The sequence below is a fragment of the Leptonychotes weddellii genome, chromosome 1 (assembly GCF_054177405.1).
Source record: "Leptonychotes weddellii isolate Sample4059 chromosome 1, ASM5417740v2, whole genome shotgun sequence".
Taxonomy (NCBI): Eukaryota; Metazoa; Chordata; class Mammalia; order Carnivora; family Phocidae; genus Leptonychotes; species Leptonychotes weddellii.
In genome coordinates this window covers 42567426-42581913 of record NC_138369.1, presented here as the reverse complement: position 1 = coordinate 42581913, position 14488 = coordinate 42567426, and the positions used below count along the sequence as shown (strand labels likewise).

The 14488-nt window shown below is 38.8% G+C and overlaps 1 pseudogene; it reads left to right on the top strand.

The window, feature by feature from the left end:
• Positions 1-8010: 8010 nt before the first annotated feature.
• Positions 8011-11407, top strand: LOC102738743 (transducin-like enhancer protein 6 pseudogene; annotated as a pseudogene).
• Positions 11408-14488: the final 3081 nt, after the last annotated feature.

Sequence of the window (14488 nt, the reverse complement as noted above, 5' to 3'; positions counted from 1 at the left end):
GCCCATAAGGCATATTCAACATGTTGAAAGAAAAAGACTGTAAGTTGAGAATTCTATATTCAATGAAACTACTTTTCAAAAATGAAGAAGTGAAGACATTGTCAGTAAGCAGAAACTGAGACAATTTGTTATTTGCAGACTTTCCGTAAGAAATAATAAAGTCCTTCAGGCTAAAATTAATTGATACTGGGGCACCTGTGTGGCTCAGCCAGTTAATCTTCTGACTCTTGGTTTCAGCTTAGGTCATGATATCAGGGTTGTGAGGTTGAGCTCCACATTGGGTTCCATGCTTGGTGTGAAGTCTGCTTGAGATTCTTTGCCCCTCTTTCTCCGTCCCCCTCTTCTCCTCACCCCACTTGCATGCTCTTTCATTCTCTCTCTCTAAAATAAATAAATAAAATCTTAAAAAAGAACTTGGAAAAGTAGAAATTTAAAAAAGTTTAATAAATAAATAAATAAATAAAATGAAATGATACTACAGAGTAACCTAAATCTATAGGAAGGAATAAAGGGGACCAGTAGGTCCTCTTTTATTTGTAAGTAAATATAAAGGCAGTATAAATGTATGCTTGGTTTGTAACTCCCTTCTTCTGTTATTTGATTTAAAGACACCTACATAAACAATAGTTATTAATTTGTGTTGATTGACATACAATTTATAAAGATGTGATTTGTATGACAATAATAGCATAAGAGGGGAAGATATACAGGAATAAAGTTTTTGTATACTATTGAAATTAAGTTGGTATTAATCTGAACTATAATGTTATCAACTAAAATTTTAATCTGTAAGGCAATCATTAATAAAGAATAATAAAAGAAATGGCAAAATAATTAAAATAATACACTAGAAAATATCTGTTTAACATAAAAGAAAGCAAAAGTGAAGGAACAGAGGAATAAGAGACCATGAGATATATATAGAAAATAAATAGCAAAGTGGCATGTGCAAATTCTACTTTATCAGTAATAACTTTATTTATAAATGGATCACATACTCTAATCAAAAGGCAGAGATTGGCTGAATGAGTTTTTAAAAAATGATCCAAGAGTGCCATCACCGAGATGGCTCCATAGGGCATTCCTGACTTCACTCCCCCTCATAAGAAAAACAACTGACAACTATTTACAAACAAGACACCACTGAGAGACTTCTAGAACATGGGGGAGAAGTTGAAACATTTCCCTGCACCATAGAAACCAGGATGGACTGCATTAGAAGAAGAGGAACAGGTACATGCTGACCACATGGTCCTTCCTCTAGGTCAGTGCAGCACAGTGCAGGAGGAATTCCCTTTTCTCCAGTGGGAAAAGAGAGTCCAGGGAACAACCAGCACCCCTAGCATTGTGAGTTGCTCTGTGGGAACTTCTACCCTGCACTCACCTCACAGGCAATTGTAAATATGTGTTCAACATTGATGTACCTAATATATAAAACAAAAACTAGCAGAGCTAAAAGGAGAAGTAAAGAGAAATAAAATAGTAGTTAGGAATTTAAATACCCTAGTGTTACCAATGAATAAATCAGATAGTCAAAATAAGGAAATAGTGGGTTTGAACAACACTATAGACAAAATGGACCTAACAGACATATACAGAACCTTCTATCAAACAATAGTAGAATACGTATTCTTCTCAAATACACATGGAACATTTTCTAGGATATAGACCATATGTTTAGCCACAAAGCAAATCTTAGCAAATTCAAGAAGATTGAAATTATACTAAGTATCTTCTCTGACCACAATGGCATAAAAGTAGAAATCAATAGCAAGAGGAAAACTGGAGAATTCACGAATACATGGACATTAAACAACACTCTCTTGAATGATCAATGGATCAAAGAGGAAACTGAAAGGGAAATAAAATTTCTTGAAACAAACAAAAATAGAAGCACAACATACCAGAATTTATGTGATGCAGGAACAGCAGTTGTAAGAGGAAATTTCAGAGCAATAAGCACTTACATTAAGAATCAAGAAAGAAGGAAAGACAATCAAGAAAGATCCAAATAAACAACCTAATTCTATACCTTAAGAAATTAGACAAAGAAAAACAAACTGAGCCCAAAGTTAGCAGAAGGAAGGAAATAATAAAGATTAGAGTGGAAGTAAATGAAATAGGGAACAGAAAAACAATAGAAAAGATTAACTGAACTAAAAACTGGTTATTGAAAAGATAAAATTGGCAAACCCTTGGAAAACATAGAATAAAAGCTCTTTGGAATGGGTCTTGGTGATAATATTTTTGGAAATCACACCCAAAGCATAAGCAACAAAATAAAATATGTGGGACTACATCAAACTAAAAAGCTTTCTATGCAGCAAAGAAAACCATCAACAAAATGTAAAGACAACCTATGGAATGGGAAAAATATTTTCAAACTATATATTGGATAAGGGGTTAAGATCCAGAATATATAAAGAACTCCTATAACTCAAAAGCAAATAAAAAACCTCCAAATAATCCAATTAAAAATGCATTTTTCCATTTGTATGTCTTTGGAGAAATGTCTGTTCATGTCTTCTGCCCATTTCTTTACTGGATTATTTGTTTTTTGGGTGTTGAGTTTGATGAATTCTTTATAGATCTTGGATACTAGCCCTTTATCTGATATGTCATTTGCAAATATCTTCTCCCATTCCATAGGTTGTCTTTTAGTTTTGTTGACTGTTAACTTTGCTGTGCAGAAGCTTTTTCTTGATGAAGTCCCAATAGTTCATTTTTGCTTTTGTTTCCCTTACCTTTGGAGACATATCTAGCAAGAAGTTGCTGTGTCCAAGGTCGAACAGACATTTCTCCAAAGAAGACATACAAATGGCCAACAGACACATGAAAAAATGTGCCACATCTCTTGGCATCAGGGAAATACAAATCAAAATCACGATGAGATACCATCTCACACCAGTCAGAATGGCTAAAATTAACAAAACAGGAAACAACAAATGTTGGCGAGGATGTGGAGAGAGGGGAAGCCTCTTACACTGTTGGTGGGAATGTAAGCTGGTACAGCTACTCTGAAAAACAGTATGGAGGGTCCTCAAGAAGTTAAAAATAGAGCTACCTTATGACCCAGCAATTGCACTACAGGGTATTTACGCCAAAGATACAAATGTAGTGGTCTGAAGGGGCATATGCACCCTAATGTTCATAGCAGCAATGTCCACAATAGCCAAACTGTGGAAAGAGCTGAGATGTCCATTGACAGATGAATGGCTAAAGAAGATGTGGTGTGTCAGTATATATATATACAATGGAATATTACTCAGCCATCGGAAAGGATGAATACTTACCATTTACATCAATGTGGATGGAACTGGAGGGTATTATGCTGAGTGAAATAAGTCAATCAGAGAAACACAATTACCACGTGGTTTCACTCATATGTGGAATATAAGAAACACCACAGAGGAGCATAGGGGAAGGGAGTGGAATGGAGACAAACCAGGAGAGACTCTTAACTATAGGAAACAAACTGAGGGTTGCTGGAGTGGAGGTGGGTGGGGGGATGGGGTGATTGACTGATGGGCATTAAGGAGGGCACATGATGTGATGAGCACTGGGTGTTACATGCAACTGATAAATTATTGAACACTACATCTGGAAATAATGATGTACTATATATTGGCTAATTGAATTTAAATAAAATTTTAAAAATGCTTTTTTTCCAAAGAGGTAATGAATGACTAACTTGTATATGAAAAGATGCTCAACATCACTAGTCATTAGGGAAGTAAAAATTAAAACCACAGTGATAGATCACCTCACACCTGTTAGAATAAAAAAGATAAAAGATACTGGCATGGATGTGGAGAAAAGGGGGAACCCTTGTGCACTGTTGGTGGGATTGTAAATTGGTGCAGCCACTATGGAAAACAGTATGGAGATTCCTCAAAAAATTAAAAATAGAACTGCCATATAATCCAGCAATTTTAATTCTGGGTGCATATTCAACAGAAACAAAAACACTAACTTGAAAAGATAGCTACTCTCTCGTGTTCACAACACCATTATTTATAATACCAAGACATTGAAACAACTGACTATCCATTAGTGGATTAATAGATAAAGAAGTCGTGCTATATATGTACAATGAAATATTATTCAGCCATAAAAGATGTGGAAATCCTATTTGCAACAACATGGCTGGAACTTGATGGTATTATGCTAAGTAAAATAAGTCAGAGAGATAGAGACAACTACTATATAATCTAATCTATATGTGGAACCTAATTAAAAAAACCATCAAATTTATAGCAGAAGTCAGATTTGTGGTTATCAGTCAGGGAGTGGTGGGGTGAAGGAATTGGATGAAGGTGGTCAAAAGATACAAATTTGCTGTTATAAGATAAGTAATGTACAACATGATGACTGTAGCTAACAGTGCTGTAGGATACATAGGAAAGTTAAGAGAGTAATTCCTGAGTTCTCATCCAAGAACTTTTTTTTAAAATTTTAATTCCAGTATAGTTAATATACAGTGTTGTATTAGTTTCAGTTGTACAATATAGTGATTCAACTACCCCATACATTACCCAGTGCTCATCACAACTGTAATCCTTAATCCTATCACCTATATCACCCATCTCCCCCCACCTCCCCTCTGGTAACATCAGTTTGTTCTCTATAGTTAAGAGTCTGATTCTTGGTTTATGTCTCTGTCTTTTTTCCTTTGCTTGTTTGTTTTGTTTCTTGAATTCCACATATGAGTTAAATCATATGGTATTTGTAGTTCTCTGACTGACTTATTTTGCTTAGCATTATACTTTCTAGCTCTACCCACATCATTGTAAATGGCAAGGTTTCATTCTTTTTGATGGCTGAATAATATCCCATTGTAATATTTCCATTGTATATATACCACATCTTTTTTTATCCGTTCATCTATCAGTGGACATTTGGGCTGCTTCCTTTTTTTTTCTTTTTAAAAAATCATATCTATATGATGATGGATGTTAAATAAACCTTTGGTGGTAATCATTTTATAATATATGGTAATCAAACTATAATGCTGTATATGTTAAACTTACATAGTGATGTATGACAATTATTTCTCAATAAAACTGGAAAAAATAATTCAACTAAATGCTGTCTAAAAAGATACAGTTTTTATTCAGACACAAGTAGGTTGAAAGTAAAAGAAAAAAATACACCATAAAAAAGTAACCCCACAACCTGGAGTGGCTCTACTAATAACAGACAAAACATACTTTATGATAAAGCTTGTTACTGAACACACTGAGGGATATTTTATAATAAGGTTAATTTCACCAAGATTATATAATAATTATAAACACCTATAAACCAAACAATACAGTCCTGAATGCATGAAGCAAAAACTGATAGAATTGAAGAGAAATCAACCAATTCAACTTTAATAGTTGGAAACATCAATGCTCTATTTTATATAACAACCAAAATACATGGGTATAGGATGAACAAGGAAACAGAAGACTTTACCAACACTAAACAAACTATACCTAACGTACATCTACAGCTCTTCACTCAGTAACTGCACAATATGTATTCTCAAGTACACTGGGAACATTCTCCAAAGTAGACCATATATTAGGCCATGAAACAAGTCTCAATACATTTAAAAGAGTTGAAATCATGCAAAATTTGTTGTTCCTTGACAGCAATGGAATGAAATAGAAAATAAGCAACGGGAGGATATTTGGGAACATCACCTTCCTAAATAACCTAAATAACCAGTGAGTCAAAGAAGAAATCACAAAGGAAATTAGAAAATACTTTGAAATGAATGAAAAAGAAAAAAATGTACACTTTATTAATATAGAAATGAAAATTCTTTACACAATACCAGCAAACCAAATCCAACAACATATAAAGTGGATTCTATGCTAGGGTCAAGTGGGATTTATCCCACAGCTATACAAGGCTTGCTTAACATACAAAAATCAATCCATGTAATATACAACATTAATAGAATGAAAGGAAAAAACTCATTTGATTATACTAATAGATGCAGAAAAAGCATTTTACAAAGTCCAAAATCCTTTCGTGATGCAAAACACTCTCAACAAACCATGAATAGAAGGGAACTTACTCAGCATGATAAAGATAATCCACCAAAACCCCATAGTTAACATCATACTTAAGTGTGAAAAACTGAAATGTCCCTCCAAGATCAGGAAAATGACAAGGAATTCCACTCTCATCAATTTTTTTTCAGCATTGCACTGGAGGTTCTAGTCAGGGCAATTAGACAAGTAAAAGAAAAAGAAACAGAGGGATACCATACGATTCATGGGGCAAAAGAATAGTCTTTTCAACAAACAGTGCTAGGATAATTGGATGTCCACATGTAAAAGAATGAAGTTGGATCCCTACCTCATGCCATTAATAAAAATCAGCATAATAAAAAAAGAAAAAAATCAGCTCAAAGTGGATCAAAGATCTAAAGGTAAGAGCTAAAATGAAAAAACTCTTAAAAGGAAACAAGTATAAATTAATACTTGTGACCCCTGATTAGGTAATGGTTTGGCAAATGTGACACCCAGAGCATAAGCAACAAAAGGAAAAAATAGATAAGTCAGACTTCATTAAATATTAAATATTTATTCTTAAAAGGATACTATGAAGAGAGTATAAAGACATCCCGCACAAAGGGAGAAAATATTTGCAAATTACATATCTGTTAAGGGACTATATCCAGAATACATAAAGAACTCTCACAACTCAAAAATTAAAAGACAAAAACCTAATTAAAAATTGGGGAAAATATTTGAATGGACATTTCTCCAAAGTAGTCAATAGCACATGAAAAATGTTTGACCCATTAATCATTAGTGTATTCCAAATCAAAATCTCAATTGGATACCACTTCACATGCATTAAGATCGCTATGATAAAAAAGACATGGGGCACCTGGGTGGCTCAGTCGGTTAAGTGTCTGCCTTTGGCTCAGGTCATGATCTTAGGGTCCTGGGACCGAGTCCTGCATCAGGCTCCCTGCTCAGCAGGGAGTCTGCTTCTCCCTCTGCCCCTCCCCCTACTCGTTCTCTCTCTCTCTCAAAAATAAATAAAATCTTTAAAAAAATGACAGACAATAATAGCAAATGTTAGTGAGACTGTGAAGAAATTGGAACCATCCTATTTGCTGTTAGAGTTGGAAAGCAGTGCAGCCACTTTAGAAATCAGTTTGGCAGTTCCAATGAGCTATCATTTGACCCAGAAATTCTACTCCTTGGTATAACTATAAGAGAAATGAAAATATGTCCACATGAAATCCAAACATGGAAGTTCATAGCAACATTATTCATAATAGTCCAAACAATGAAGTGACCCCAGTGCCTAATAATTAATAGATAATGAAAATGTGGTGTGCCATTGAAAACTATAAAAATAAGTAGGTACTGATACAAGCTATAGCCTCCATGAACTTAAAAACCTCATGCTAAGTGAAAGTAGCTAACCAAAAAAGGCCACATATTATATGATCCCATCTATATGAAGTGTCCAGAATGAAAAAGTCTGAGGAAATACTAAGTTCAATAGTGGATGACAGGGCTTCAGGGGAAGGAAGGAAGGAAGGAAGGAAGGAAGGAAGGAAGGAAGGAAGGAAGGAAAGAAGGAAGGAAGGAAGGAAAGAAGGAAGGAAGGAAGGAAGGAAGGAAGGGAGGGAGGGAGGATGGAGACTGCTAATAGGTATGGGATTTCTTTTGGGGTGATTATAAGGTTCTGGAATTAGTGGTGTTGATTGTACAATGTCATGAGGGTACTAAATGAATTATATACTTTGAAAGGTGTGAATTTTGTGGTATGTGAATGATATCTCAAAAAGTATAATAAAAGCCCACATTCAAGTTATTTCCCTCCTAAAAGAAGATTAGATGTGATTGTGTCAAATAAGTAAGAGGAGGAAGAACATTCTCAGATTTTCACAAAAGAATATATTTGGGCACTGGGAAGTCCTAGAGATGTGTCACTCAGATCTATTTCAAGCTGAGAGCATACTACAGTTGATGCCAGACACAGGGCAATACAATGGATTCCAAAACAAGGTATTTCTTTCACTCCTGGTGATTCAATTCTAAATGACTTAGTAACTATCATCATAGTGATGGCCATTGGTTTTATAATAGATATAATCACTCCAGAAAAATCTAGAGCTGTGCTGTCCAATACAGTAGTAACAAGCCACATGTGTTCATTCACAGTCAAATTTAAATTAAAATTAAATACAATTACAATTCAGTTCCCCAGTTGTACCAGCACATTTCAGATGTTCAGTAGCTCAGCTGGCTACCATATTGGACAACACAGAACAGTCCCATCATTGTAGAAAGTTCTGCTAGACATGATTGGTTTTGAGAGAGATGAGTAGAGAACGGAAGGAAGGGAAGGGGAACAGTAAAGGGGTCTAAAAAAAACCTTCCAAAATTTAAAAATCTTGTGAATTCCAAAACTTTCTAAAAGCTATCCAGCAATCTTAACTGAACACCTGTCTACTATGGATCATTCTAGACAATAGGGATTGATTAATTGTTTCATTGATTTTTTTCCAATATTATGGATACAGAAAACTGTGCTAGGGACATGGTATAAAATAACCAAACTGTCGTAGTGTCTCTTCTCAAGCAGTGTACATTCCAGTGGAGGAGATAGCCCTTAATCAACAATGACACAAACAAATATAAAATGACAAATGTCATAATCACTCTGGTGGAGAGGTATCTGGTCCAGTGAGAGCATATGAGGGGTATGCTTGATCTACTGTGGAGCATCTTTTCTAAGGAAGGGGGCACCTGAAATGGAATTTAAGTGAATAGATTAAGGAAAAAGAGAAGAACAAGTCAGCCCAAAGACAGTGTGCACAAAGGCCCCGGAGCAGAGGAAACATGACAGGAAGGAGGAAATGGCAGGTCCACTGTATACCATCACAGAAAGTGAAGGGAGGCTGGGTATGAGCTGAGGCTAAAATGGTTGAGTCACTATTCTCTATATCTGCATCACCAGCATCACCTGCAAACTTGTTACAATATAAAATCTAAGTCTCTACCCCAAGCTACTGTATTAAAATCTGTATTTAACAAGATCCTCAGGTGATTAATAGGCATCAATTTCGAGATGCATAGTCTATACCAAGAATCCACAAACTGTGGAATGCAGGCCAGATCCTCCCACTGCCTGTGTTTATATAGTTTTATTGGACCACCATTTTGCCTGTTCATTTACTAAGAATCTATAGATGTTTTCTTGCTGCAGTGATGGAATGGAGAGGTTGCCACAGAGATTGGCTAGCAAAGCTGAAAATGTTTACTCTCTGGCCCTTTACATAGAAGTTTTTTGACCCCTAGTTCATACTGTGCCATACCTCAAAGACAGCATTAAAGATTTGGCACTTATTCTAAGAGCAGAGGAAACCTGTGAAGACTTCCCTTTTGGAAGGCTTGCTCTGGCTGCACAGAGATAAAAGGCACACAGACAGTGGAGGGGTGCTCATTCTCAGCCTGAACTTGGATGACCCTCCACAATTTCCACCTTGCTGTTCTGGGCCTCCATCCTAAAGGAGAGTCCTTGGAGAAAGTTCTTGTGACTACTGAAGATGACCTCTTGGGGCTATCTCAGCCTGCAGGAGCACCCTCAAAGGATGAGGAGGTCCCAGGAACTTTGGCTCATCCTGAACTGAACTATTGGGGTGTTCCTGGATCAGCTCTGATAGCAGTTCCCCAGGTTCCTCCCTCACCTGATGGTGCAGATGGAGAGCATGTACTACATATTCCAGAAGATCTAGCAGAGTCTCCAGGAACATCATAAGCAGTCAAAAAACTTTCTGTGGACCATGGAGACCTAGAGCCAACCTCTGGGCTTCCAGCCCTGGAGTACCAGGTGAGCCGGATCTCCTCTGGTGAGACTGCTCACCAGGATTCCTGGGGGCCGGCCAGCCAGCCCTGAGGCTTTTCTGCACCCAGTGGTGAAGACCCTTCAGCACTCCAGTCTTCAGGGGTCACACTTCAAAGATGTCATGGCCACAAGGTTGTCAGACTGGCATAAGCAGCCCTCTGGAGCAGACGCTGCCCCAGTCCACCAGCTGGACATGCAGCCTTCTTGGGACTCTGAGCCCCAGTTTTGGAAGGATATTCTGACTGAGCAACTCTGGCAGATCTTTGCTGGGACCCACAAGAAGGTGGACCAGCTACAGCACAAGACGACAGAACAGGCACCAAGCCCAGAGAGCCAGGACCCAGGACCACATTATTGGGACTGGAGCCCTGTACCAAAGACACTTTGGTTCTCAGCCCACTTGTGCCCCCTCCCCCGGAGCTCGAGGGTTCCTAAGAAGGGGGCACAGAGCCAGGTACCAAAGCAGAGAGGATGCTCTCCTGTGTGGCCTAGGAGCCTATCCATTTTTGCAGCCCATATGCTGGGGCCCTGAGGACTTTGGGGACATGTGGAAAAGACCAGATGACTTGCCCTGGCAAACCAAGGAGTTGGCCATCCCACATAGAATGCAGAAGGTGTGGATGCTAAAACACAGGGAGCTGTTGCTGCCATGGCTGTGAGCAGCTTCATGTGACACGTGTTCACCTGTGACAAGGGTGGTGTCAAAGTGTGGAGCCTGGTTGGCCAGGTAGTATAAAACAGGTATCCTGAGAACCACCTGTGTGTACAGACCTAGTGGGACTATTTGCACACATGCCTGCTGTCCTCAAACAGCATGACTTTGCTGATGGGTGGCCACAACCTGTTTGGCATGGGTGTGTGGGACTTGACAGTGCCCTCCCTTCATGTAAGAGATGAGCTACCCTGTGCCGGTCTTATGTGCCAGGCCCTGGCCTCCCATCCCGAAGACAACTTGGCCTTCGTTGGCTTCACTGATGGCACAGTCAGGATCTGGGACCTGCAGGACCGGGGCATTGTCAGGGACCTGCTGGGCCACCTGAATGGAGCCAAAAGCATTGCTGTTAAAGACAGGGTGGGGAGCGGGGGATTTGGGTACCTGCCTGTGGTGCTGGGACCCAAGGACCACTGGGGAGCCCCAGGAATACAAATTTGAGTTTCAGATAATGAGCCTATCCCCTAGTCCCCAGGAGGAATGGGTGCTGGTAGGCACAGCCAATGGCCAGCAGTGGCTGCAGCCCACCTGAGGGGGGCAGAAGCACATGGTGGGGTGTAAGGATGGAACTATCTTGGGTCTCAAGTTCTCCCCTCTTGACCAGAGCATTGGGATGGATGACTTGGTCAACATCTATAGCATACCCGCAGGACCATGGTATTCTGGGTACCCAAACCTCCTCCATCCTATGCTGTGATGTGTCCCCCAGCAACCGCCTGATCATCACAGGGTCCAGTGACCATGCCTTGGTGTATCAGATCACCTACTGAGGGGCTTGGCACTGTGGTCCTGACTTGGGATCCATTTTTTGTCTTTTTTAAGGTGGAGGAGGTAGAGGCATAGTGGTGGGATGATGTGGTGGGTGGGCTGGGTTTCTTTCCCATTACACAACTGGGCCAGTGATATTTGTCACATGTAATAAAGTGATTAGAAAAAGTGAAAAACAAAACAAAACAAAAACCAGGCACAGACAGAACTTGCTCCAGAGGAGCTTAGAGTCAAGTGAGAACCCACTTTTGTTTCCCAAATTGGTTGTTGACTCCTTTCATGAGGAAAAGGATTATATTATCACCTAGTTGTTGTCGTTAACTCCTTCAGTGCCTGGCAGAGTGCTGTTTAGCCAGGGATTGGTGCTATTTAATGATTCAGCAAATGGCTTGACCTTATTATGGTTAATGCTTACCACTCTTAGAAACTTCTTTTGTGGATACTTCAGAAGTCAAAATACCATGATGCCTGATCTGCAGCAGTTTCCTTGACAGCTCAGCTCTATTTTTGACATGGAACCTAGGCCAGTACAGTAGATGGGTAACTCTTGGCTACCTTGTGAGTTTTAGGAGAGCAGGGGAGACAAGAATCTGATTCCAGTTTCCAGTATGGATAGGACTGCAGGAAGAAGCCTCTCTGAGCTTCAGATTCTCCCTCCATGATGTGAGGAAGCAGGGACTATTTATATTTGAGGTTTCCCAGAGCTTGAGCATCTTTTTGTCCTTAGAGTTGCACAAGGTCACAAAAAGGGAACACTAGACAAGTCTTTGGCTCATCTGACTTAACCACCTATACATTTTGTGTACAGAGAGCTCTTCACACATCATACACAAAGCATAGTTGATGAAAATATAGAAAAAAATACAACTCTACAGTCACAAAAGAGGTTTTGAATTATGCATTATTTTAGATTTTAAATACTTCTGCTCCCTTTCATTTGTACAGATAATTGAACATTGTTGGCTTATTCATAATGAAACCAACCTTTTCTACCAATTAGGCATGATTGTGTAGACTCTGGCCTTACTGGTTGATTAGCTTGCTTTTCATGTCATGAGCTGGCAGTATTTGAATATTCAGTGAAGAAAAGTTGGATGTATATAAACTCACCATGACAAATGGACATGCCATCACATCCACAATGCAACCAAAAGAAAGTGTTTTGAGAAAGTGTTGGGTAATGGTTTCTGGAAGAGGTTATAACTTGGTGTATAAAAAGAAGGAAAAGCCTTAAGGATAATAAATTACTTTGAGCACAGGTAGGTTTTTAGCAGTGTTGCCATCTCCTGGGCAATATGCCTGCTACAGAAGTGTTGTTTCAATGCATAAAAAAGCAGTTTGCAAGTCAAGCAGACTGTCTAATAGATAGTACTAAAGTAGGGAGGAATATTGTGAAGTCAACTTTATAATATTTTGTGAATATGGTTTCTTGGCATTACCTCCCACTGATTGTCATTGATGGCATTGAATTAAAACATTATTTAATCAAGTCATCCTATATTTGGTGCTGTGGAAAATATAGAGGCTGTGCCAGTTTCATGGGCATATGACTTGTGCACCCGTGCACAACCTCACAGTTAAAGCACCCAGTGTTTGGTTTAATGCTCTGATATTACCGTCTGGAAATTCTTAGTATATTTTGGACAAAGGATCATGCACTTTTGTTTTCACAGGGCTCTGCCAATTTTGCAGCTTGTTCTGTACAGAAGATGGTGGAGTCTGTTTCTTCCCTCAAGTTGCTTACAATATTGTGTCTTAGAATCATGTTGGGACAGTATTATAGGAAGTTGACTAATTTTTCTGAGCTTTGGTTTCTTCCCTTTGTATATAAAAATATTGCCAAGAATGTGGCCTAAGGAAAGAAATGGAAGACTTAAACTATTAAGGTGATTTTCCCAAAGTAAGCAGTCAAGTCAGGAGATTCAGACTTCCCCTCTTGAGTTTCAGTCCACTGAGAAGGGATTTCATGAGCAAAGCTTCCTGCTGAGTTCAAAATAGGATTCAGCCATGGACTAGTGGCATCATGTCTCCAGTTGCTAGGGAACTCAAGAACATCTGGATGTATTGGAAAAGTGCCCCAGGAGAAGGAGATCTGGGCAAGGCTGTGCCGGAAAGATTCATCAAAAATGGGAACCAGGATTTTCCACATAAAGTATCATGTCATCTGCAAAGAGAGAGAGTTTGACTTCTTCTTTGCCAATTTGAATACCTTTTATTTCTTTTTGTTGTCTGATTGCTGTTGCTAGGACTTCTAATACTATGTTGAACAATAGTGGCGAGAGTGGGCATATTTGTCATGTTCCTGATCTTAAGGGAAAGGCTCTCAGCTTTTCCCCATTGAAGATGGTATTTGCTGTGGGTTTTTCATAGATGGAGTTTATGAACTTGGGGAATGTTCCTTCTATCCCTATACTCTGAAGAGTTTTAATCAGGAAGGGATGCTGTATTTTGTCAAATGTTTTTTCTGCATCAATTGAGAAGACCTTATGGTTCTTCTCTCTCTTCTTATTAATGTGTTCTATCACATTGATTGATTTGCGAATGTTGAACCACCCTTGCATCCTGGGGATAAATCCCACTTGGTCGTGGTGGATGATCCTTTTATGGGTCCTATTAGCTAGGATTTTGTTGAGAATTTGGGGATCCATATTCATCGGGGATATCAGTCTGAAATTCTCCTTTATGATGGGGTCTTTGCCTGCTTTGGGGATTAAGGTAATGCTGGTCTCATAGAAGGAGTCTGGAAGCTTTCCTCCTGTTTCTATTTTTTGAAACAGCTTCAGGAGAATAGGTATTATTTCTTCTTTGAATGTTTGGTATAATTCTCCAGGGAATCCATCAAGCCCTGGACTCTTGTTTTTTGGGGGTTTTTGATCACTGCTTCATTCTTGTTACTGGTTATTGGCCTATTCAGGTTGTCAGTTTCTTCCTGTTTCAGTCTTGGCAGTTTATAGGTTTCCCGGAAGGCATCCATTTCTTCCAGGTTGCTCAATTTATTGGCATATAGTTGTTGATAATAATTTCTAATAATTGTTTCTATTTCCTTGGTGTTAGTCATGATCTCTCCCCTTTCATTCATAATTTTATTAATTTGGGTCGTTTCTCTTTTCTTTTGGATAAGTCTGGCCAGTGTTTTAT